The following is a 27,438-nucleotide window of genomic DNA, read 5'->3' on the forward strand; positions in this document are numbered from 1 at the left end:
TTATACTAATTACACTAAATATATACCTAACCTAAATAAAACGACTACCTCCTAAGATTTAATCCATACGGTTGCCTCGTTATCGTTCCATTCACAATCTCTTTTTTATCTTTCAATACTTTTCTCCTCACTCTCCCTTTCTCGTGCGTATCTCCTATCCCTGGAATAACTTTTAGACGCCCTTGAAAAGGTTTCAATGGCTTTACATGCACATTTATCGTTCTAGTCGGCTATTGAATCTTGACATTTGCTTGCGACATAGTCTGTACCACTTGGTAGGGCCCCTGATACTTTCCAAAAAAACTTCTTTGTTTTTCCCTTCGGCTTCTACGAAGTTGGTAGTATCACCTACTGACCAGTCTTATGCTGTGGCATTCTTGCCATACGTCCCACTACTTCTTTCTGTTTCTCCAGTGCTCGTGTATTTGCCCTCCAGTCTCTTTCCAAATTTCACTAATAAATCGGGCAAATTCCTTAACGGACTCTCCAGTTTTAATTAATTTTTTGGCTCATTCGTTCCTGGGTCGAGACAATACAATCAATTATAGTAATGAATATAAAAAAAAATTCATAGAAACTCTCGGCGCTTGAGCATGGATTCTTTTGTTAAAGGTCTGTTCACGATTTCTAACCGTGTTTCTTCTCTCTGTGGTAAATCGGACCTCGTTATCAGACAGCTCTCGAAGACGTCGGTGGATCGAGCTGGACGACTTTTTGCCTAAACGTACGGAACCTTTTGCCATGCCAAGTCACCTACAATCTTACAGTGACTAAAGATACGAAGTAAAACATACATAGGTTAGTAATAACAGTTTATTCTGAAATAAAAACATAATTTAAAGTAGGTCACTTACATTATGCAACTACGAGTGACGTTTGTTTGCAACTCGTGAATACATTAATAAAATACAGTGTTGATGTTTGCCCAGTAGTTTCGGTCAGCGTGTGCACAGAACTGCTTCGCACTTGTCGACGTTTACTTTAATACGCTATCGTTCCAACCAAGGCTTGGCAGTTCTGAGTGCCGCCTGTGTTCATGAATTTATGTTCCACGATTTCCAGTCTTGCGCAAGGATGGATGTGCCATCCGCGTAGATGGCTAGCGTCGTGTTTAAACCTAATAATCCACGAAGCCCCATACTAAAAGGTACACATTATTATGAGGGTCACACCAAACTACGGCAACATACTATTGCAAAATTCTATGAAGAAGGGCGCTGCCAACCCAAAGTTTGCCGATAAACATCTAGCACAAGTCCTTCAGCTTGTGCAAAAACATATGCCGCCAACCTCATGCAAAAACATTTGTAGACATTATGTGAAAATAGTAGCTGAATTTAGGTGAAGATCAGTGTCAGACAGTGAAAATCTGCAAAAAGCACAACAATTAACATAGGACTTCCGTATACTAACATCGAGTTGAGGCAATTTACATCTCTCTATGAAGTATGTGTAAGAGTCTGAATAAGATATGTAGAACAGTCTTTCTGTAATTTTTGTTTCATGATTCATGCAGGAGAAACCTTTTTTTAAAAGAATGTTTTACGTACTTATAGTGTAAGTTAGAATAATACGTTAAAAAGAAAACCTACATACAAGCAACATTTCTGTAAAGTCAGTTTACTGTCTGTAAGTGCAATACTTTTAAAATTTTAATGAGGCATAGTTATTAACATAACATTTATTAAAACCACATTGTCTATTAAAATGATATTTTTAAGATTAATATGTATGTATGAACATTGTTTGAATTTTGCATAAATCATTAACATAAGGTTTTTCAATTTTTACACGAGTAGGATTTGCTAAAGAATTATTTTCATGCTTATATTAGTTGTCAGAATCATAATTTTTGTAAAAGAAACAACAGAATGTAAACGCTGTATTCTTGTATAATGTATAAAGTCATGTAACTGTTGAAGGAGACAGGCGTGCCTGAACAAGTCATCAAGAAGCTGCGTCCCAAAGCGCCAACACCACCTAGACATTATGGAATCCCCAAGATTCACAAGGATGGGGTTCCACTGCGACCTATTGTCAGCAATATTGGTGCAGCAACTTACCCTACTGCGAAATACCTGAAGAAGATGTTGACACCACATGTGGGTAAATGTGCACATCACATCCGGAACTCAGAGGATTTCCTACAACGACTGGGTCAGCAACACATCACAGACACAGACATCATGGTTAGTTTCGATGTGGTGTCTCTCTTCACACATGTACCACTGAAGGAGTCACTTGAGCTTATTGGAGAGAAGTTCGATGGGGCTCTCCTTGACCTGTTCAGGCATGTACTGACATCGACGTATTTCCTATATGGGGATCAATTTTATGAACAAACAGAAGGGGTGGCGATGGGCAGCCCTCTATCACCAGTGGTGGCCAACCTATTTATGGAAAGGTTTGAAGAGGAAGCACTCTCTTCAGCCACATATCAACCCAAGTGCTTTTTTAGGTATGTGGATGATACCTTTGTCATCTGGCCCCATGGTAGAGGAAAGTTAGATGAGTTCCTGCTATATCTGAACTTTTGCCATCCGAACATTAAGTTGACAATCGAAATGGAGAAGGATGGACTACTTCCGTTCTTGGATGTTCTGGTGAAGAGAAAGGCAGATGGCACATTTGGACACAGTGTGTACCGCAAACCTACGCACACTGTCTTATAACTTCAAGCTAGCAGTTGCCACCATTTTGCACAGAAGAATGGAGTGCTCAAAACACTGGTCCACAGAGCACAAACTCTGTCAGATCCTGATAGTCTGACCACAGAAATAGAACACTTACAATCAGTCTTCAGCAGGAATGGGTACTCCTCTAGAGATATCCAGAAGGCACTTCAACCTGCCAACCGGCCAAAGTAGTCAGAAGAAGAACCAGAAGAGGCAAAGAAGATTTCATACTTGCAATATGCCGGACCTATCTCTACCAAGATCAGCAGAATTCTCCAGAAATATGACATCAAGAGTATATTTTGCCCATTCACCAAAATTGGGGCTATGCTGGGGAATGTAAAAGATGACCTGGGGCTACGCAAGCCAGGTATTTACAACATACCATGCCAGTGTGGGATGTCATACATTGGCCAGACCACCAGAACTGTGGACATCAGGTGTAAAGAACACCAGAGACATACCAGACTCAGGCAGGCAACTAAATCAGCCATAGCAGAGCATTGTCTGGAACTTGGTCATTCAATGGATTACAATGACACCAAGATTGTGACACAGACCTCAAGATTTTGGGACAGTGTCATTAATGAAGCAGTTGAGATTAAGGTCACAGACAATCTAATCAACCGTGACTCGGGATACCAAATCAGCACTGCCTGGAATCCAGCGCTTGAGCTTGTGAAAACTCAACGCAGGACACTCCGGGATTCTGCAAGAAATATAAGTGGAGACCGAGAGAACAGCCGTGAGACAAGGTGTTGGATATTAGAGACCAGATCTGACACACCCCAGATCATGAACTCGACTTCAGAAGACGGCCAGGCCGGGAGCGGACGGCGGAGGGAACGCCGGCGACCAGAGAGGGACAATGTAGCCTCGTCTGGCGGGCGCGGACCTCAGATGGAACACACGACGCGGCGCGGACCGATTAGGGAGCGCCCAGCACGCAGCAGAAGTGGAAACCTTAGTAACAGTCATGAGATAGAGTACCCAACATCTCAGATCGGGTCTGACACACCTCACATGACAACCACAACCGTTGAGGGCGGCCAAAACGGGCGCCGACGGCAGTCGGAACATCCGCGACTGGAGGGGTCCGTTGAAGCCGAGTCTGGTGGGCGCGGACCACAGATGGAACACTCGACTCGGCGCCGACCGATTAGGGAACGCCCAGCTCCTCCCAGGCATAAATACTGGACTCGATCGACCCAAGGACCAGTCTCAGGTAGCACCTGAAGAAGACAGCGAGGCTCTCTGTTGAAATATCGTGCGAGAACGACGCGAACATCAGGTTGGATCCCCGAATATCCAAGATGTCAACAGATCGCCGGGAAAGCATGAAGAATTACATATCAGACTGGTGTTTAACAGTCGAGAGAGATTTAGAATAGATTATCAAGTACATGTGATATTCAATTGACACTCAGAACTGCTGTCTTCTCCGTCTCTCCTATTTTTTGTGTACGTTCAACCACGACCTGTAGTTAAACACACTCACGATTGTCGGGCTTAACTGAAGCAGAAACGCGAGATATCCGATTTAACGAAAAGAACTGATCAGCCACTGTCGAGTGCTTTGTAATCTGAAGATACTGAATAGTTTTAATTGTGTACTTCTTTCTGATTGCTCTTTACCAACCCCCATCCGTTATTTTAATTGTGCTTTTTAGCTTGATTGCTTTCTCTGGCCCGAACTGTATTTAATTTGTTTGTATTTTATCGACCCCCAGACATGGTCATCAAGCATCTTACTATTAAAGAACCTTAGAATAGTTAGTAATTTCGCGTCGCAGTTGTAAACATCCAGTATCAATATGTTACCATCCTGTACATATTAAAATTATTATTGATATGTCTTAAAGTAATACTTACAGTAAAATGTAAACTAGAATAACGAAAATCTAAATCTTCATTTTTGCACCTGAATCCGTACAGTAATTTCTGTTAGCGATAATGTTTCCTATACAGAGAGTGTAGTGGAATCAACACTGAGATCATTGTCTGATTACATCACTGTCTGTACTGCTGCACTCTTCTGAACTCTGCATGATGAGCTGGTGTCTTCCTACCTTGCAGGCCGTAGTGTCAGCACAAATTCCTTAAAGACGTCCTTGCACAACTGTGGTAATAAGACAGAGCAAAACCGGTCTCACGCATGTTAGACAATGTACGTTCACAAAAGTGGAAGGATTATGAACTGTAGTCGAATTAAATCAGTTGAAGCTGATAGAATTAGATTACGATATGCGTCACTAAAACTAGTAGATAACTTTAGATATTTGGACAGTAACATAACTGACGCTGGTCAAAGTAAAGAGGATATAAAATACAAACTGATAAGGTCAAGAAAATGATTTTTGAAAAATAGAAATCTTTTAGATCATTTGCAAATTTAAGTGTTAGGAGGTCTTTTTTTAAGATATCTATATGAAGTGAGGTCTTGTACGGAAGTGAAAGGTGGCCAATACACAGTTCAGACAAGAAGTGAATAGCAGCTTTTGAAATGCGCCGCTACAGAAGAATGTTGAAGATTAGGTGTGTGGCTCACGGAACCTATGAGGAAGTACTGAACAGAATTGGTGTAAAAAGAAATTTGTAGCATTATGTGACTAAAAGAAGGGATTGATTGGTAGGACACAACCGGAGCCATAAAGGAATCATGAATTTGGTATTGGAAGGAAGTGCGGGAGGTAAAAATTGTGGAGGAAGATCAATGTTTTAATACATTAAGCAGATTCAACTTGATGTAGGTTGCATTGTTTACGCAGACATAGAAAAGCTTGCGAAAAATAACCTAGCATTCCGAGTTGCATCAAACCAGCCTTTGAAGCGAAGACCACAACATCTATAATTTCTGTGTACCATACAGTAAACAGTCAAGAAGAGTGTGACCTTGTGTTAACAATCTGGTAGTTTTCATTGGGCGACGAATTTTAGCCCACCATGCCCACCATATAATCTTCCAGATCTCTGAATGACTCACTGTCAGGAGTAAGACATAGTGTCAAGAGAGCTCTTGCACCACGTCACAGAATGCCACGAAGATGCCAAGTGTGACAGTTATGAGTAACTGTATGCTTTATGTATTGTTTTTTGTTGTGGACGAGATTTAATGTTTTGTTACTATTTTGAAATTTTTATCTTCTGTTGCAGAGGTGCGCTTGTTTCTTGAAATTTCGGGCGCTGACGTACGATAGCGACAACGTTGTAAACCATTACGTCTCGCCGCCTGTGGAGATCGTAATAAATTCCAGAGGCTGCAGAATCATCATTCCTGTAGGTACTGTGCTACACGAAAGAAATTCAGGTTTATTTGTTTATTGGCCAAGTAAATATCTAGGTTTTGTATGTCCATCCTTGTGCCAGGAGACCAGGGGGATTACGGCCGTTCACTATTGTAAGAAAGTGAAACACCTACAGCCATCCATACGTTGTCATTTATTGTGTAGCTACCAGTTTCGGAGCTTCACTGTACTATCGTCAGGCCTTAGTTGGTGCTGAAGAGATTACCACGATCCATATATGCGATGTGTCAGTGGCCAACAACTGGTTTATGCAGACTCCCTATAACTGTGATGTCGTCTCTCCAACCATTGACCGTCAACTGACTGAGGCAGTCAATACCATCTGTGGCTTGAAGTCATATCTAGAGGCACCTGTTTGTGGTGAAAATGTTTGCTCGATTTCGTCATTTTTAAAAAGTTATTTCGGTATATTTTTCTCTAGTTTTTTCCATTCCGTGAATAATTTCGCTAAATTTTATTTCCACTTCTCAGCAGTAAAAGGTAAACGAAATACATTTATGGCACATTTGCAGTGAAAAATCTTTTATTTTACATAAATTGAAAAAGCATAAAAACGATAAATCTTATTAAAACGCAAATACCAAATCATGAAAGTTTGGAAGACATTTATCCTGTCCTAGTCTATGTACACAACACACAAGTCAGTCTGAGAAAGACAAGGATACCATGACTTCCATATTACTGGGAGTCAGAGCTGTTCTGCTGTCAGACATTATATTGCAATATCTAGAAAATGATGTCTTACTATCAACATTACTGACTGGGATGCATAAAGCCATCATTGCAGCTTTCACTAAAAGTCCATACTCTGCTTTCAGGGAAAGAAGAATACCAATCACATCAACATCGTTACCTTCTCTACAAGAACTAGCTACTAAATCCCTAAACAATGTGCATGGTACAAGAAATTCTGACGTTGGAAGTTCTTGTAGAATGGGAATTTTCCTTATCAGCTGAGAGATTTCAGCACTGTCTAAATTGCCTTTTATTATGTTTCTCGGATCAAACAATTTACCTATAGAAGAAATGACAATTTTTCCTATATCACACTCCATCAAGTGGTTCAGTTTTATAAGACTTGCTCTACCTACAGACTGGATGAGTGATGTTAACTGTACTTGCATATGGTCTGGCAGTTTAAGAAGTTTTTCTGAGGTTGTCTCGAAAAAAAGAAATGCATCCTCTAGTAACTTAAAGCTCTTTGCAAGGACACCAAGCTTAGACTGCAGAAGATGAATTAACGGTATCTTGGAGCCCTCTAATGTCAGCAGCAAATTGCATCATTTTGAGCAGTGCTCAACAAGAAAAATAGCTACGCATTGAAATTTTTGCTTCAGCAGAAGTCAAAGCTTTAAAATAATTGACAGGTACACTCTCATATTCAACAGTTTCAAGAAATTCTGCTATATCACAGAGATATTCTCCAAGGTACTCGACAGTTTCAAACCACGAGTTCCACCTGGTGATGAGAGGAATAGGGAAAAGTTTAGCTTTTGTGGGTACACCTACATATTTCTGAGCTAAGAACTGAATGTATGCATGCTTTCTCTTTCGGGTATTAAGGAAGATGTGTTTTGTCTGCAGAACACAATGGTTCAAATAACAAAGTTCCACAGCCCACACATTGCCAACCAAATTTCATTTATGAGCCCAGCATTGTGTGTGTACTAACTCTTCTGGAACTAAAAACCTAACTGCATTTATACACTTGCCCATATAATGGGCTGAATCTGAAGTTATAGAAACTACATCTCTGTACTGAATTTCAAGTTTCTGTACTACACTCATAATAGCTTGCGCACATTCTGTAGCATTTGCATTTGCAATAACTTTCACTCCCCAGACAAATAATTTCTGAACTACACCATCACCACAACTAAGTACTTTTATCAGAACCACAAATAATTAAAACTCTTTCGTCTTTCACGGCTCCTTTTAATCTTTCCTCTTCTTCTTTGATGAGTCGAGGTATGTAACCTTCCCGTAGTCTTCCAGCTGAGGGTAAGTCTCCAGCATCTTAAAAATGTCAACATAACTGCTATTAGAGTACTATGTAACGAATAAACTTACCACATTACCCAATTATAAGAGTTTTTTAAGAGAGTGTTCGAGGAAAAATTATTTTTAATATAGGTCCCTTCTGACCAACAAAAATTATTGGCTATCGAGATTACCTAATCTTTGTTGCGAAATTAATTATTACACAAACCTGGTATGTATTTCTTCATCCATTCTCTCAGCTTCGTATGATCAACTTTTCCATCGGAATGTTTGCCTCAATGAAAGCTCGAGTAGTCGATAAAATTAATTATTCTTTATCATTTTTCGCTCGTTTTGCCGTTGTAGTGACTTCCATGAGCGTAGCTTGTCTTTTTATACCAGCAGTTGTTAGCGCCTTCTCCTTGTTCTTCTTAAGAGAAGAACTGTTATTAACGTGTTTCAGGCACGTGTCCTTCCTCTGCCACTCAATACGCACATTGCAGTATTTGCAAATAAGTCTCTTCGCACTTTTGTCGGCTTCAGTCCGGAACCATGCTACTACTACGGTCGCAGGTTCGAATCCTGCCTCGGACATGGATGTGTGTGATGCCCTTATGTTAGTTAGGTTTAAGTAGTTCTATGTTCTAGGGGACTGATGACCTTAGAAGTCAAGTCCCATAGTGCATAGAGCCATTTTAACCATTTTACTTTTGTCGAAAGCATAAAATCCTTCTGACGAAAATTCCGTTTCTCGGTGGAAAACTAACTACCATATTAATCATCTGTAGCACGAAAAAAAATCGCAAAATACCATACTCAATGCACCGGCGATCCACAACGGTTTCCAACGCACAGTACTGAATACACCGCCAGGACATTGTAGAATGTCTTTGGAATACTCGATATATTATGTATATCGAAATGGTGTACAATCGGTATCCAGACTGTATTACCATAACTTCAATCGAATTTCAGCAGTTAAGATCAAATTACGAGATTTTCCAAAGTTTCGTCAATTATTTCGCGATTTGGCTTAAAAGTAAATAGTTTCGCGTTTTCAGCAAAATGTGTAAAATTTCGTGAAAGTTTCGCTATTTCGCGCTTTGCGAAAAACAGTCATATCTAATGTTTCCCCACACCATGACTAGCACCGGTATGCCTCTCCAAAATATTGGAAAACTGGGACCTCTCCCCAGGTCTCCTCCACTCTCGCCGACGACGGATCCATGGTAGATCAGAACCGCCATTCATCGCAGAACACTGTGCAACGCCATTAATCAGCAGACCTTGCTTCGCGGTCACCGCACCACTCGAATCGCAGTTTAATGGCTGCCTACGTATGGGATGGTAAGTGTCTAATCTAGCTTCTACTAGTCTCCGACCAATAGTCAAGGATGACGCAGAATGTCCCAGAGTCCATTATTTGATTTCAGAATATTGCTGGTATTCAGCTTACTTCATACAGCCCGCTCATTTTTACATAAAACTTAAAGGTACAGAGAGAAAATTAATCTTAGAATATTTGTTTGTGTGTATGCTCTCTCTCTCTCTCTCTCTCTCTCTCTCTCTCTCTCTCTCTCTCTCTCACACACACACACACACACACACACACACACACACACACGTTGCAGACATACCAAAATTGTGTAGTCGTTGTAAAATCAAATGGTATGGAACACTTTCGTGCAATCAATTGTCAGTGATATGTTGGTCTTAGATGTTGATACCTGCGGCAACAGTGAATCTGTACACCACGTGGAAAAGTCACACAGGTTGCCTCATGTACACATGCAGATAAACATCGGCCCATCGTCATATATGAATGCCTCACAAATCTGGATATTTTACGATTCGGGCAGCAGGCCAAATGGAGGTTTAGAAGGCGTCCCCTTTCAAACTCTGTCAGTTGTGCACAATGTTGTCTCACTCGAGTACGCGGCATGTCCGTGTCCTTCGCAATGATCAGCAAACATCTGACGCTACTACCCTTCCTTATATATCCTGCCGCGTCTGTTAGCAACACCAGCCACGAACACCACTAATGAACTCTGGTGGCCGCTCTACGTGCCACAGAGAACTGCAACTCTAATCGTTCACGTACTCGCGCATAGTATGTACGTGCGGGGAGTTACATTCACATCCGATCATGTCTTGTAGGTGGGCAATCTTTGTCATGCGGTGTATATGCAAGACCTGAAAACAGAAATACAAAAAACATTGCACACGTCTTCGAGAAGGATCAGCTGAGAGACGTCACTTCTGAATCCGGGAAATAACTAATCAACATTAGAATGCAAGCGGAAAAAAAATCTGTACACCACGTGGAAAAGTCACACAGGTTGTCTCACGTACCCATGCAGATAAACATCGGCATTCACTGGAGGAACTTAACACAGGCAGTAGGAAATTGATAACGTAGGTACACCTGGGCAAATATACCACATTACCTAGAGGTTAGTTTCAGAAAACGGAACGGGCAACCAACTTTTTGTCACTTTGAAACTCAACACACTATACATTACAATAAATGCAACAAAGAAAACTCATCATTCATAAAATCTGAAGCTGACGAAGCAACTCAGATTTGTAAAACATGGAAAACTCCATGAACAGATGGTGTCTTTAAGGAACAAAACAAATGTTGTGGACCTGATGAAAAAGAGAATCTGTTAAAATTATTTTATTATTGGTTGGGAAACGGTGAAACGTCCTCTTAGAAAAATTATACATAACTGTGCTTAAACTGACACACAATATTTTTAGCTCAACGCAATCTGACTTTCAAAAATCCCTACAAAAGAATGGCGATGACTAACATTAACCTATACGTTTCACATATCACTTACCTCACAGCATATGAAAGAAGCGAAGGAACAGATGGGACAGATTAGGCGAGATACAGGTCAGCAAAACCAACACTTGAATCAGCAATTAAGTGAAAATACTAATCAGATAAAGGAAATCTAGGAAGATCTGATAGCATTAAAAATTACTGTTGAGACAGGGAAGGGTGAACTCGATACTTTTGTATGAGAAGTACAAGGAAGGTTAGAAATATTAGAAACTAATTTCGCCAAGAGTTGTCAAAATACGGGGAAACATTCAAAAACCTAGATAAGCATGTGGAAGTAGGAAATTCTAAACTTAAAGTTGAGGTTGTTCAGACTAGGAGAATCTTAGAAGAAAAAGTAGCATCTAACAAAAGGAACTTTGAGTCAAAATTTACAGACATTACTAATCAAATAAGTAGTGTAGAACTAAAGGGTGATGAAAAAAATAGACTTGAGTAAAAATAATGCTGTAGAATTAAGAAGAAATGTTGTAGAACTACAAGAGGGTGTAGCTGAAAGAAACTGTTGGCAATATTAACTGTATGTGGGGTGGCATACGTTTAAAATGCTTTCCAGGAGGTAGTAAATTGATCCTGTTGATTTCTTACAGCACTGTCAAGATAATATTAGTAATGACATGACAGACAATGTTAAAATTAAATTTGTTAAGAGATTTTTAGATGGAGAAGCAATCTCATGGGACAATCAGAATGTTAATTCTACCATGTGATATGATGAATTTGAAAGAAAGTTCTCAAATACGTTTTGCTCGGAATTTGAGATAGCTAGGATTAAGAGTGAGTTTTTGAATGGTCGAATGTATAGGCACGTTTATGGTAGCTTGAAGTGTTTTCGTGAAAACCAACCCAGGCAGTTAGTACAATTAGACAAACGTTTCGATGATTTAATAAAAATAGATGCCCTAAAAACGAGGTTATTGAAAAGTGTACAGTGGGAGTTGATTTATGGACCCGACGACTCTGTAGATCAGTTCTTGAGGTACATAGATAAGTTGAATAGAGCCTTTGAGAAAAATGAGACGTTATGTAATGGAAGATTTGGCAATCAACAATCTAGGAGGGGGGAGGGGTGGAATCAGAGCAGGAATCAAGGTAGGAAAGAGAATGAAAATCTGAATAATAATAGTGGTTACAATAGAAGTGATAATTGATGGATCAACCATAGAAATAGGAATGGAAGTAGAGGATATGACAACAGGGAGAGACCTTGGTAGAATAACAACAAACAGTCGGATAATCACCAGTCAAGACCAGGCAATTTAAACTGTAATTTGCTAATCTGATGTCCTCTTCTGACATTAGTTCTGCCACTTCCACGCCAATAACCCCGATTATTCTTTCTTCTGTAAATATTTTCCATGTCTCTAGGCAAGTGGTGTTTAGCATGATTTCGGTACTTATTTCTCACCCCAAAGTCACAGAATCGGAATAAGTACCGAAATCATGCTAAACACCACTTGCCTAGAGACATGGAAAATATTTACAGAAGAAAGAATAATCGGGGTTATTGGCGTGGAAGTGGCAGAACTAATGTCAGAAGAGGACATCAGATTAGCAAATTACAGTTTGACAGTAAATTCTGGAAAAGTATGAATGAAAGTGTTGAAGACAGCAGTAACAGCATCTGTAAGAATGTTGAAGAGGTCCTATTAGAGGAGGAAACTATTTCAAGTCTATATCATTAGTGTAGCAAAGAAGTTTGCAAAGAAAATGTTCGTTCTGATGGTAATCATGATTAGTTTGGTTTAAGTAAATTAATGGAGGAAGAATCTATCACTGTTAAGCCCTTAAGTGATGATACTTTTACTGGTGTACTTGTCAACAATTGTAAAGATGTTGTAGAAGTGCCTGATATTGGAGATGATATCAGGTATGAAAATGTTGATAGTGAAAGTGACAGTAGTAATGATGAAAAAAATGTTACAAAAATTATGACATAAGTACATGCATAAAAGATCAGAATAACGTTTGAAACATCAACTTCACACGTGAGCATTAGAACAAAACAGAATAAATAATGTCTAAACATCAGAAAAATTCTACAATGTAAATCTTATTAGCTAAACACATAAAGACAGGAAGAACACAAATATACAAGAGTACACAAACACATGGCTGAATAACAGAAAGGGAAAGGACAGGGTTTATTTTACTGCAATATCTTGCAAACAAAACTTTCTTTACTTCTTGGAGAACTCCCTTCGTTCTTCATTATTTCAAAAATTGCTATCTATACCTGATTTCTGTACCTTTTTTGTAAAGCTTCTCAATGCATTTCTTCCAATTCATCGCAACTCATTCTCTTATATAGTCTACCCCTCGTAAGCTAACTTAAATCTACTGGGCTCAGATGCTTAACTAAGGGACAAGGCAATGTAGCAGCACAAAACAATTAATACAAACAGCAATGACAAAAAATGCAAGTAAGCAAAGCAAGCAGCATTAAATGTAATAACTTATACCTAAACATGACAAACCCACAAGCAGAAAAAATAGTACTCTAAAGACAACGCAGATAATGGAAATGTATATGCACATCTTAATGTCTATGTAATTAAAGTGGTGCACCACAAAAACTTATTCTATGAAATAAATTACCAAGTACTTGAAAAGAAAATTATGTATGCAGTTCCTGTGCAGGGAAATGTCTTTTTGTGCTCCCTCATTTTTTTGGAAGTATATCACATTATTATTATATACTGGATCTGTAGACAGAAAATATTTATATTAGTACATGTATAAAATTTTATTTTAACCAATGCTGCAATGCAGCTAGAAACTAGATATTAAACAAAATAGACAAAGCAAGGCGTGAAACGTCATTCACAAGCCGTATGGCGTTTCGTAAGGCAGTAAACAATCTTTCAACTAGCAAGGCAATAGACGTGAAATGTTTCTCATCATTTAATTTCAATAAATGTCATAAATTAAGAGCGCCACAGTGTAATCATATGTTTTCAAGTTTGTGCGTGTCGTATTTGCGATGCTTTCTACAAAGGAATGTCAATAGCGAGGTTAATGGCTTCCTCTTTTCTCCACCTGTGCCTCTGAAAGGCACACACTAATGACTTTTTCTCAAGGCGGCTGGCACACCTTGCCGGTCACAACGCATTACGTCACGGTCAATTACCTTTCTTACCGAAATATTTACGACAGCAGTTTCCACTACAGTGACAGTCTCATATAAAAATTTCACAGGTCGAGAATTTGCGTTACAAATGTGTAGAAACAAAATCCTATAAATGTAACAGCGTCCAAAACATTTTTGCCGGCATTGTGATATAGTCACGCATGTACATACATTTCATAACTCTTAAAGTACGATTCTCGGTTTCCAACATCCTTTTTCACAAACCAGAGTCCCTAACCACTACTCATTATTCCTTGCTTTATTACACATACACATATTTGTAGACACTTCTTCAATATTTCATAATAATAACTACATAGCATAATCAAATTCATCATATAGCATCAGCTTATTGATCATAAACATACCGCAACAGCGTAATACACATCGTCATCATAACATCATAAAACCTCAACCAAATCTCAAAATCGTCGTAGCTTCCTCCAATAATTTCAAAACCTAAAAAAAATTCTCTGCTCATGCCAAAAGTGTCATCTACCTCAAACGTGCTTTAAAAATCTTGATCCCATAGCAAATATGTCATTCAAAGCTCTCATAGTATCACAATGGTTCCGAAAAAATATGAACAGTTCACAAAGTCCAGACAAAATACAATTTCATAAGTGTGAAGTTATCCACCTGCGTAATTGCGTAAACATGTGTCAGTGACGTAGTAAAAATATGTTTTTGTTTCTCTGTAAAATAATCAGATAGCTGTGTAATTCTGTGTTAGAGAAATATGGTACCGATGTGTAAAATTGCATAAGCAAATACCACATTAGCTAGGGCTCCTTGTGCTTGCCATACACATCGTACACAAAGTAAGCGTGTACCCCCCTGAGGATTAATGTAATTATATCCTCAGGTGTTACAGATTACAGCAATGGAATGAAATGTATCACGGAAAACCTTTGTATCATTGTACTTCAAATATCTGTAAAAATAAATGTTTTAAGTGCAAAATTAATCACTCAAATACGTGGACGGTAGCGCTAAACTGTGCGTCTTGTTGCAAGATAATCTCTGTGGAAGTGTCGTAGTTATCGTCCTCCGAAAGCTAAGTTCTGCAGAAGTCAATGTACTTACCTCATGATAAACAAAAGTGAAATGTTTTGCGTATAGATATCGTAGTTACTACGCTTATTGCCGTGATGAAGTAAGTACTGTACTGTAACGTATTGTTGTGCTACATAAAAGGCTGTCTCATTGTAGCTATACCACAAAGTTACTACTAAAACATGTTTTCCTTTCCAGAAGAATTCAGGAAAACTGTGCAGATATAAAACAGATACACCGCAAAAGCAAAATGTAAATTGTGTCACACATTAGTAGCGTCGTGATATAATCGTGTAGCTATCAAAGAAACCAAATGCTAAGTCATCTTTAATCTCACAGAAAGTACTTCAAATAAAGAATGTCTTTTCAACTAAATCAAAATGTTGCATTAAAATTTCATTTACAGTATATGTTCTAAGTATGTAAGCCTTATAGTCGTTACGTAATCGTGCAACTAACAAGTAAGACTGTACAAATAACAGCACTGTGTCGTCTGTTCACTAAAAAAATGCATTCGTAATTTCTGTTTAAAAATGTTCCCTAGGTTCTAGACTGGATAGTTAACTTTGAAACATAGTTGCATGTTAACAGTTTGTAAGTGTGACAAAGAGTACTAGTAACGTGAAGTGAAAAATTTTATGGCAAAGACTAAGTTAAAAAGCAGATTATCATTCAAGAAACGGTTTTACATGTGAAATGTGGTGTAAACCTTTACTCTTCCTACTATGCAAAGCTCGAGCTTCAACGGAATTAACATGTCGTATACGTCAGTAAAGAATGCTAAAATTTTTCTCAAGGTTAGCGTCTATGTTATTTTTCGCTGTGAAAGCCGGCGCACGTGGCTGCCTTCGGTGCGAGTCATTGTGTCTCTTTGTTGGCGCGCGTCGTTATTGGGATAAGGAGACCTAACTTCTGCAAATTCGCCTTGACGAGAAGGCCCTGCCCTGTTTGAAGCTCGCCAGTTCTGATGGAATTCAGGTCTGTCGTTTTGTCGGTAGTTTACATAGTTTCTTGTTTCTGTGTCATGTGGTGGAGAATTTCTCCCGTAATCGTAACTGCGTGGTGGACCGCTGCGTCTAAAGTTATTCTGTCTCCCTTGATAATAGTTATTTGGTTCCCGTATTGTCTGTTTCTATGGTAGTCTCTGTCATATTCATTACTACGGAAATACGATCTTTCTCTGTAACTATTATTACTCTGCCAGTGGTTGTCATATGGGTGGTGTCTGTTTGGTCACGATTTGCGTTGTAAGAATAGCCTTGTCGCGTATTATTTCTGTCATCGCGGAATTGTGACAGATGTGACCTGTAATTATTGTGCTCCTGTTTTCGCGTTCCACGATTGTCAGTGTCAATTTCCAATTCTTGTAACAGTCCCTGAAAAGCTTCTATGTCGTCTTTGCAACGTCCTGCTAAAATAATCTGATGTAAATGTTCAGGCAATTTGATTAAGCAAATGCAGATGAGCAGATGAGTTCTGAGGGGCTGTATGGGTTTGAAAGATACTGATTCTTATGCAACATGTCTTCAAAATATTTCACAAGACTGGAAAATTCAGATTGTTCGAAACGTTACATCATTATGATGCTGTGTTTTACTCGGTGTTGTGTAGCTTGAGACCAATATGCTGAGAGGAAGGCATGATAAAATTCTCCTTCACTGTGGCAATCGTGAATGACCGATCGCGTTCTTACAGCTGGTTCATTCTCTAAGTAGCCACACATAAATTCTAATCTGTGTTCTAATGACCAGTTGGGAGGAAAACAGTGAGAGAATTGATAAAGCCACGCATGTGTATGAACGTCGTTGCCAGAATTCTCGAATTTTTTGAATTTACGTGTAGTAATAAACAGCTTACAGTCAAAGTAATCATGTCGGCAAGTCGCATGTCGGTCATTATTACGACGTTTCGGCGGTTCCATCTCAAAATTCGGTGCACCTTGCCAATTTCTTTCATAATTTCCGAAATGCCCTATGTTATTATTTTGTGGCTTTTCCATATTTCTATGTCCCTCTTCCCGTATTGGAGCGCGAGTGTCCTCTGAAATATGTAATTCTTGTATTACCTGTGTCAACTGATCTTGTGCTTCCCGGATTTCTCTTTGGTGTTGCGTGTTAATTTGATTCTGATTTTGTTTGAATTTCCTAATTTGTTCATACCCTTCAGTGTCCGTGAAGGCTACAGGTCTTGTGTCATTCAGATCATCATCTACCTTTGTAGATAAGTTAGTGAACTGATCTGAAAGTTCGGCTACTTTATCTGTTAGTGAAATTATTTCCTCTGTGTGTTTTTCTGAACCAAGTTTCAGAGTGTCCATTTGTGTTGAAATAGTATCTACTGTGTACTTTAAGTTTTCCTGAGTTTTTGCAAGTTGCGTAACCGAATCGGTAAATGCAACTGAGTCCATTTTAGCTTGCAAGGTGTCGTGATTTTCATGAACAATAGTTTGCAGTTCTTTTATGGCTGCTTCGTGATTCTGTAATGCATTTTCATGACGCAAAAAAATTGGTCGGAAATGCTCACAAATTTGTGTTTTTACGTCATTACAGACTTTTTGACATTTCGATTCAATGTTATGTAACTCAGTAGTTAAATCTTCGCGTGTTTGTTCAAGCGTGGTGTCTAACTTCCGAAGAGTTTGTTCCTTTGTGTCTAACTGTTGCTGCGTTTGTCTCTGGTGTTGTTTCATTGTGTCTAACTTTTGAAGATTTTGTTCCATTGTGTCGAACTGTTGCTGTGTTTGTCTCTGGTGTTGTTCCATTGTGTGTAACTTTTGAAGATTTTGTTCCATTGTGTGTAACTTTCAAAGATTTTGCCCCATTTGTTATATTAACTGTAATAACAGTGCACTGGTGTCTGAAACATGTTACTCAGTGCTATTCGGCAGTGCATTTGAACCGGCAATATTCGCATTTTGAAAAGCAGAAAATGTGTCTTGAGTTATTTGAGGACGCAAAACCTGAATCTACAGTATTTGCAAGGTTTTGTCCTGTCATTTCGGAATTCTGAGGCGAGCTGTTGCTGACCGATCGATCGATAATGCTTCCCTGTTCACTAATTGTTTCACTGCCTACACCATTATTTGCAGCCCGCTCCATATACCTATGCACAACTACCAAATTACTACTTTGAACATTAGTTAATTCATTACATGGTGGCGCTAACACACTGCTTTCGTCTTCACTGTCATTTCTCAGTTTACTTTGGAGCCTAGTATTACGTTTTTCCCACGCCATTATTGTCACAATATTTCCCGCAACAACACATAAAAACACAATTTGGAGAGCAAAAATAAGAAAACACATTAACATAGCACTGAAAATAATATCTCGTTAATTGCAAGCGTAATACTTTGTGCAAATCTACAAGCATGCCACAACTGTTTTACTGTACAAGAATGAAAAACTACAACTACAAGGGAAATTCTCTCTACAACTATGCACTAGCAATAAACAAGGGCTGCACTAATTACACAAACTACAAGAAAAAATCAGAAGATTCCAGTGAGGTATCCTGGCAGGGTCGCCATATGAGAAGTCCCCTTAGAAAAATTATACATAACTGTGCTTAAATCGACACACAATGTTTTTAGCGCAACGCAATCTGACTTTCAAAAATCCCCACAAAAGAATGGCCCTGACTAACATTAACCTATACATTTCACATATCACTTACCTCACACAAATCTTGCTTACTCGATCTACTGCAATACAGCGAACACCACTACTGCCAGCTAAATAAAAGATTCTAACTACAGAAGGCACTAACTACTGATAGGTATAATTAGCAAATGAAAGATTTTGATAGAGAACAAACAATGTATTTACCTTAGTGGTCATAATATATATAGCAGTTCATGACATCCATTCTTACAAATTTCAAAACTCTGCCATCTCTCTCCCCACATCCACCACTGCTGGTTGCTCACCTCCAACTGCGCAACGCGACGCGCTGTTCACATCCGTCTGCCGCTGCCCAATACTACAATGGCAGACAACAATGCAAACTAGCCACAGACTCCACACAGCACAGCCAGTGATTTTTGATACAGAACGCTACGTGGCGTTACCAATATAAAAACCTAAACAGCCTACCTACTTACAACGGCAAGATATGCAGTGTTTGGAGGAAGGCCATATAGCACCCTGCAAGAACAGTACACTATTCAAAAACGCAATACTTGAGAAAACATGACTTAAAGGAATAATTCTATAAAACTTAAACTGAAATGGTATAAGCTTCGTTCAGATTTCAAGTAAATATTGTTGGCAGTAAATTCCATTATATTTTTGGCACATGTGTGGCACTTCACGCGTTTTATTTTCACTTTTCTCGCCGGGATGCGATATGATTTCTCTTTCGTGTAGGTAAGAAAAAGAATAGTTTGAAAACTATCGACCAATACCTGCCGTTGGCATATCAACTAACAATGCATAATTGAACTTCTCCCCATACCACAGCCGTCTGGTTTCTGTCGCCTGAAAAATGCTACTTACAGCCTAACTCAATATTTTGAGGGCGAATACCATGATGTGGAATTTATGGGCCTTTCAGCAGAACATTACGCTATTCATGTGAAACTGCCAGCGAAGGATATCAATGTTCGTCAAGGATTTTGAGGTAACGTGGATCAGCAAAGAGATAGAATTGTTCCACAGATGATTAGCTTCATAGCGCCCTTTTATTTGTTGACAATAAAAAAAGAACATTACAGAATCAGTCGGCTTTAAAACAAAGTTTCTTCCGGATAATTTATATTCGCCGAGGAGCCACAAGCAACAAGCAAGCAGACCATCAGACCTCTCCGAAGTCTCAATTTCTACATTACATATGAGTAGACGCGAAGTAAATGATGGAGCTAGTTAAAAGTTTTGTCACAAGAGAGTGTGTTGACTCCCACTCAGTATTCACAACTCGATTATGCTCAGTAATAAAAACACATACAAATTTGTTGGTGGTAAGCAGATCTTAAGAGGTTGAACAAAAAACTCCGAAGCACTTAAAAGTTTTGATTAAGGATACAAATAAAATCAACTTACCCTAGGCTTTTAAAAGCGAGAGTTATGTCTTTTATCTTCACACGTTAAGCCTCAAGTAGCTGACAACTTCGTCAACAAACTTGATACTGGATACCGAACACTTCCATTTCAGAAACATTCCTTCGATTCAAATGTCAGTGGCAGCACCGCTTCGAGTAGGCAGAGAGCACTGTATAGTTTCGGTTTAATGCCAATTGAGACAACTCCAAAATTTGGTGCTAGAAAATACGAAGGTCTGGTGCTGGCGCATTTATGGTTAACTCTTAGCCCCTAAATTATCATTGCACGACGTTGTCTCAGCTATCTGCCGAATCGTTTCCTGCAAGACCAGAAGGTTACAGCGAAAAATTATTTTATTAATACTCGTTGACGGGTCAAAATTTACAGTCGAAACACAGCATCTGCTCTGATGTCCTTCAGGGTGACGTCATTGTAGTGATGCACGAGGACACTGAAATTACGGAAGGTAAGCGAAAATCTCAGTCAGTGTGGTGGAATTATAGTCGTAATTTAATGTAAGATAGCGTGCTGTGAAGTATTGCCTCATATTTTGTTTAAATAAAACAGACTACGTTAACATTCTGCATTGAACGGTGGCTACACTGAGTCACAGCGCCAGAGATTACGCCAAAGATTATTATTCCGCCGCCTCCACTGGGCGCAGTTGTAGTTCAGAGGATGTCGAGGGCAGTAGTAGTTCAGAGGATGTCGAGGGCAGTCGTTGTTCTGTTGGGCGAGAGAGTAGACGATCTGAGTGTTGACTGAAATGTTGTACCGTTCGGTTGGTGTAATGTATAGAAGGAAGAAGATGCAATTGTCAGAATATATTTGAGAAAGGAGATGGGCTTTTGATTTATGAAGCTGTTGAATGGAATATTTTCGCCAACATATAATGAGGTAAAAAGGTATTACAGTTTTCTTTAATAACAATCCCTCTTGCTCACAAGTACAGTCAACAAAGAATCTGGCCCGTGTTCATTTATTAGACTTGTAATTCTGGTTTATATGTGCAATTATAGTATTTCTGGTTTTTCAGTTAGTTCATTGTTTAGAATATTTTGTCGTATTGAGAAAGGACGGAGCCAGATCCATGTACGTTGAGTCACACTACCACACACAGAACAGTTACACTTGTGCTTTGTTGTTTCGTAGCTTTTATGGTTGGAGGGGACTTAATAAATCGTGTTAATGGAAATTCCTTGTCATTCTTTATTTTTATTTTGTGCAGTCAGATTGCGTGCTAATAATAGTCAGGGCCAACCGATTACGAGACTTCGTAACCGGCCACACAGCTGTTACAAATATTGCATTTATTTACTGATATTAGCCTTTCTTTTTAATTAAGCCCCCTTGCACGTGGCGACTGCTGTTTCGGATCGTCCCTTGGAATTCTTTTGATAGTAAAAATAGTAGACAGTAATATTGTTGTAGTAATTTGTAGTTTAGTAATTGTAGTCTATATTGCATATGTAGATTTTTTAATTGAACATTTGTAGTTGTCTTGTCATTCTTCTAAAGGTATTTTTGTAGAATTTAATTTTTGATGTGTCTTATACGGGTCTGACAATTTTGTGCAATTGTGGAGGTTTTAATTGTTCGTTAATCGTGTTTGTCGGGAAGCATTTCGTGTGAATGGTATTGTTGGTGATGAAGTGTTATATTGTGTGTAATTTTCGTGTAGTGACGAGTTTTGTATGTTTTTTAAATGATTACGCAATCGATGAAAAAGCAAGAATGATGATGGATAGTCAGAATAACGGAATTGTTAACATGGCGAACTCGCCAACACAGGAGAACAAAATGGTGAATAATGAAGTAGAAAACAATTTAATAAGCCGGGAAAATAGTCCGGAACCACTTCAATTTTTTTCACAATCGGAAAAATTTCAGAATACGAGATTAACGATAGAAGATTCTGGAATAGTATCGAACACAGATAGCTTTACGGCTATGACGAAAGAAGTTAGTTTTACGGGAAATGTTAGGGGCGAAAAGAATTTCGAACCAGTTAATATGCAGCAGTTGATGAGTGCAATATTAAATTTGGGATCACAAATAGGAACAATTAAAACTGATATGAGAACACTGGAAAAACAGTTAGGATCTGAATTTAAAACACAGATGGGAACAATGGCAACACGGTTAGACTCTCGAATAGGGACATGTTTTGAAAACATGAAAGATGAGTTAAAGAAAGAAATTAGAGAAGACGTACAACCGATTTTGAATGCTCACAATAATAGATTAGCTTCAATAGAAAACAGATAAAAGGAACAGGATAGAAAACAGGAAGAAAGAGATCGCATGAGAGTACAAAAATTTTCAGAGATAAATTTACAACGTGCACACGATAACGAAGAAATATTTAAAAGAATCGAGTAATCCGTACCAAATAACAGAATGAATAACCTAACACAGCAGTATGAACAGTTAACAACTAATTGTGTCAATATTGAAACCCGAGTGGCGACACTTACGGAAGACGTAAATAAACAGAAAGAAAAAATAGGTGACTTATCGGAAAGAGTTGAGGAAATTTCAGATAAATTGACAAATCTTAGATTAAATGGGGATAGAGATTCAGATGATGCAGCTCCATTGCCATTTGTAGAATCCGAAGAGTACCAGAACATAAATAAACATGTCGAAAATCAGGGAAAATTTAATGAACGCGTTAAAAGGGAATTTGAGGTGTTACGAAAGCAAGTCAAACAAATTGAAAACGATATCTTAGGAAAAGACAGCAGAAGAAATTTAGAATCACCAGTAGCGGGGGGTTTTGAAGAAAATAATTTATTTCATTTACGAGAAGCAACAAGAGAGCGCCAGGCGCGCGAACTTGACAATAATCGACATTCGGAGTAGGACAGACGCGGTTGGTCTTTGTTGCCACGAGGCGAAAACCTGGACTATAAACACTTTTTAGGTGTTCGGAAATTTTAGATCTTTCACAATTCTAATAATGACAAACGTCCATGTTCATGGTTATGTAAGCACTTCCGCCAAATTGACTACTAAGTCACAAACTGGAATTTATGGGTGGATATTTAGAAAACGAACCTACGACACGCATGAGCGCACTTATTAGAGATTGTAAAAATTTAAATGATTTTTATCATGCATTTCTATCGGCATATTGGTTCGAGAACAAGCAAGACAGAGTCAAACATAGTCTTACTATGCAGCGTAATTTTGAACAGTCTGAGTTCCGCACGCCGGCAGAATACTTTGAAGACATGATTAGAAAGAATCAATTCCTTTCCAATCCTTATAGTCCGACTGAATTAATTAGTATTTGATTAACTAAGCTGTCACAATCGATAAGACACATTGCTTTAGCCAGAAGATGTAAAGACGACATTGAAACTTTCAAGACTTTGCTACAAGAACTTGAGTATGACAACGATGATGGAACTTCTTGTAATTTTTTCAGTAACGGTAATCACAATAGATTTTCATAGAAAAGGGATAATGATCGGAACGGACGTTATAACGGTAATTTTGGAAATGACAGACGAAACAGACAGGACAATAGATACCAGCCTTATGACAATAACAGACGTTCTAACACAAACTACACAAACAATTATAGTAACAGAAATTCTTACCGGAATGGTCAATCATACGGAATCAGTAATCGGTATCATCAAGACAGAAATTATTCATACAATAATAGAAATTCTTACTACAGAAATAACCAGGGTAGTAGACTTAACAATAATTTTAGAAGTGACAATCGAAATTACACAAGAAGTAGTCATGCAGATAGCCATGAAAATGGAAATTTAAATAACAGACACAACCAAGAATTTACATCTAACAGACAGAAAGGACCTAATTGGCATCCTCCACGTAAAAGAAATTCAGAGAGACAAGTGCAAATTGTAGAAATTGATCGGCGAAGTGACGCGAATAATCAAAGACATGAAGCAAACAATCGACAATGACTTGTAGCTTCGGCTTCTGGCAGCAATACAGACGGTTCAGAAAGTAATGACACTACAACATTACACTACGTACGCTTGGAAGACATGAGAGATATTTTGCTAGACGAAAAGGAAAATAATGTAGACTCATTTTTATATCCTGTTATTGACGTATGTGTGAGTAAGAATAAGTTCACTGCGGTTTTAGATTCTGGGAGTGCACTGAATGTTATTAGCGAATCGGTTTTTCGTTTATGTGTTACCTGTTTCTAAAACCACAATTCGGGGAGCTGTTTCTGGAAAAAGTGTGGAAGGCAAACAACAGACTAACTTACATTTCATTTGTCAAAGATATGAATTTTCTGCTAATTTTATTATTGTTCCATTACTCAGTACACAAATTATATTAGGTATGGAGTTTCGTAAGACATATAAATCAATTTTAAACTTTAAGGAAGGAAGTGTGAACTTGACTGTTGCCGGAATGCCGATATGTTTGAAATTTTTCGAGTTTGTAACGAAATCTGAATCAGACACAAATTGTTTAAGGTCTCTTACTTCTGATGTTTCCGTTGAGTATTATGACCACAATGTGTTCATTCATGACAACGACAGTAGATACAGAGACGCAATGGATGCTATGATTAATAGTGAAGAATTAATTAATGAAAAGGTTAACAAAGCTGAAGTGCCAGATGACGTTGCAAGAGAAGAATTACATCAAGTTTTGACTTCTCATGCTACAGTATTTAGTCATCACACAGAAACTATACAAGGCTTACGATATTTATTTAAAGTAAAAGAATACACACCATTTTGGGGGAAAACGTAAGCTATTCCTTTAGCTTACAGAGACAATGTTAAGAGTGAACTTCAATGCATGTTAGATCAAGTCATTATTGAGCCAGAAGTCAGTCCTTATACCAGCCCATTATATGTCGTTCTTAAAAAGGGTGGCTCAATTCATTTGGTTCTGGATTCCAGACAGAAAAAAATAATATCATCATTCGTGATACTGACCATCCACAAAATTTAGATGAACTTCTTCAACATTTCCATGGAATTATCCATAATTGATCTCCGTGAAAATTTTTGGCAAATTGAACTCAACCTTGACTATAGAAAATAAACTGTTTTTATTTATCCATTTGTAACTGTTAGCAATTTTGGAAATTACCGTTTGGACTTACTGTATCTTCAGCAGCACTCATTCGTGGTTTAAATAAAATTTTACCTGTTTATCTTCGCAACAATATTACTTCATATGTTGACGATATTCTTGTTGCTAATCGTTCTTGGAGTGAGCATAGCAGAATTTTGGATTCAATATTATGCATTTTTGCAAGAGTTAGCATTACAGTGAACTTGGAAAAAAACCTGAATTTTGTCGTTCTCAGGTGAAATTTCTTGGTCATATTATTTCAACAGACGCTATTCTTCCTGATCCAGAGAAACTAGACGCTATTAGTAATTATGCTGTTCCTACTAATAAACGTGATGTTCGTAGTTTCCTTGGTGTCTGTAATTTTCTTAGACGCTTTGTTAGATTGGATAAGTTAGCCACACCTCGTTTATGTTAACTTACTGGAAAGAATTCTAATTGGTGTTGGGATGAGGCAGCTCAACTAGAATTTGAACAACTTCGTGATGCTTTAGTTGTTGCTCCACTTCTTTCACACCCGGATTTATCTAAAGATTTTTGTTTGCCAACGGACTCATCACACAAAGGCCTAGGTGCACACTTATTTCAAGAGATAGGAGAAAATGGCGTTGTTGTACAGAAAACTATTGCATTTGGAAGTCGTATTCTCTCTAAATCAGAAAAGAACTATTCCATCACAGACCTTGAAGCTTTGGCTGTTGTTTGGGCTTTCACAAAATTCCGCATCTTTTCGTATGGCCGACATACTAAGATTTACACCGACCATCAAGCTCTGGAATTTCTTATGTCAACAAATTAACACATGGAAGATTATCACGATGGGGGCTGTATCTACAGGAACTTGATTTTAGTATTGTTTACATCCAGGGTTCTTCTAATATTATTGCTGATGCTTTATGACGTGCACCTATGGGTTTGAAACAAAGTGCTCAAAAAGACTCAAAAAAAATTATTGTTTGATATATATTCAAGGTGTTGTGTTTGAAAATTTCATTTCGTCTTCGCTCCAGGACATCTCTAAGGAGCAAAACAAGGATCCAATCTGGAAGGATATTAAGGAGAAGTGGAGGAAAAAGGAAAGCGTAGCGATTAGACAATATTATTTAGTTCTTAATGATATTCTTTTTAAACAAAAATGGGTTGACAACTCTGTTTGGTTAGTTTGCGTTCCTGAAGAGTGGGTTAATAAATTTATTTGGTATACGCATTTCAGCTACGCACACTTTGGTCCCAGAAAATGCTTCCATAAATTACGAGAAAATTGCTACTTCAGTAATATGGAAAAACGTATTCAATTTGTTCTTGCTAAATGCAAATTATGACAAAAGGCTAAGCCGCCAACTATTTCTCACAGAGCACCGTTGTGTCCTGTCATTCCAGCGAGATTAAAGGAGACGGCTGCAGTCGATTTGTTCGATCCAGTGGTTCGTTCTACTAATGGTTTTGCGTACTTTACCATAGTAGTGGAATTGACATCAGGCGCTAGTCTGGAACCGCGCGGCCGCTACGGTCGCAGATTCGAATCCTGCCTCGGGCATGGATGTGTGTGATATCCTTAGGTTAGTTAGGTTTAAGTAGTTCTAAGTTCTAGGGACTGATGACCTCAGAAGTTAAGTCCCATAGTGCTCAGAGCCAATTGACATCAAAATATGTGTGTTTTACACCTTTACGTAAAGCAACAGCTCGTTCAGTATCTAATGCTTTCATCAAACATTAATTTCATGTTGATAAAATTATATCAGATAATGGATCACAGTTTCACTCTAAAATTTGGCTTCGTCCTCTACATCGTCATAAGATTAAATCAATTTTCATTTCAAGTTTTCACCCTCAATCTAACGCATCAATGATGGATGAACGAAATTAATAAATAGTGTCGTCTTTATTGTCATCATAATCACAGAACCTGGGATCAGTACCTTCATATTTTTCAAAACATTCTGAACGAACTCCCTAATGATTCAACTTCTTTACCGCCTATATTGATATTAAAAAATAAAGCACCGACAATTCGTATTTCCGAAATCGTTCCTCTTCCACCTACACGGAAACTGCGGCATTCTGAAGTTGTCAACCTGGCTCTACAAAATACTGCATCTGCGGCTGCTAGAAGAGAGATATCATCTAAACGTCCTAGTCGTTTAAAAACTTTGTCAGTTGGTCAGAAGATGGTAATTAAGTCTCATCGTTTGTCTCACAAAGGAAAAGGCTTGTGTCGCAAATTTTTTCTGCTTTATAACGGTCCATATAGAGTTCGCAAATGTATTCATGATAACACTGTTGAAGTAGAAACTCTTAAATCACGGCGCTCTAA

This window comes from Schistocerca gregaria, chromosome 7, assembly GCF_023897955.1.
Source record: "Schistocerca gregaria isolate iqSchGreg1 chromosome 7, iqSchGreg1.2, whole genome shotgun sequence".
Classification (NCBI taxonomy): Eukaryota; Metazoa; Arthropoda; class Insecta; order Orthoptera; family Acrididae; genus Schistocerca; species Schistocerca gregaria.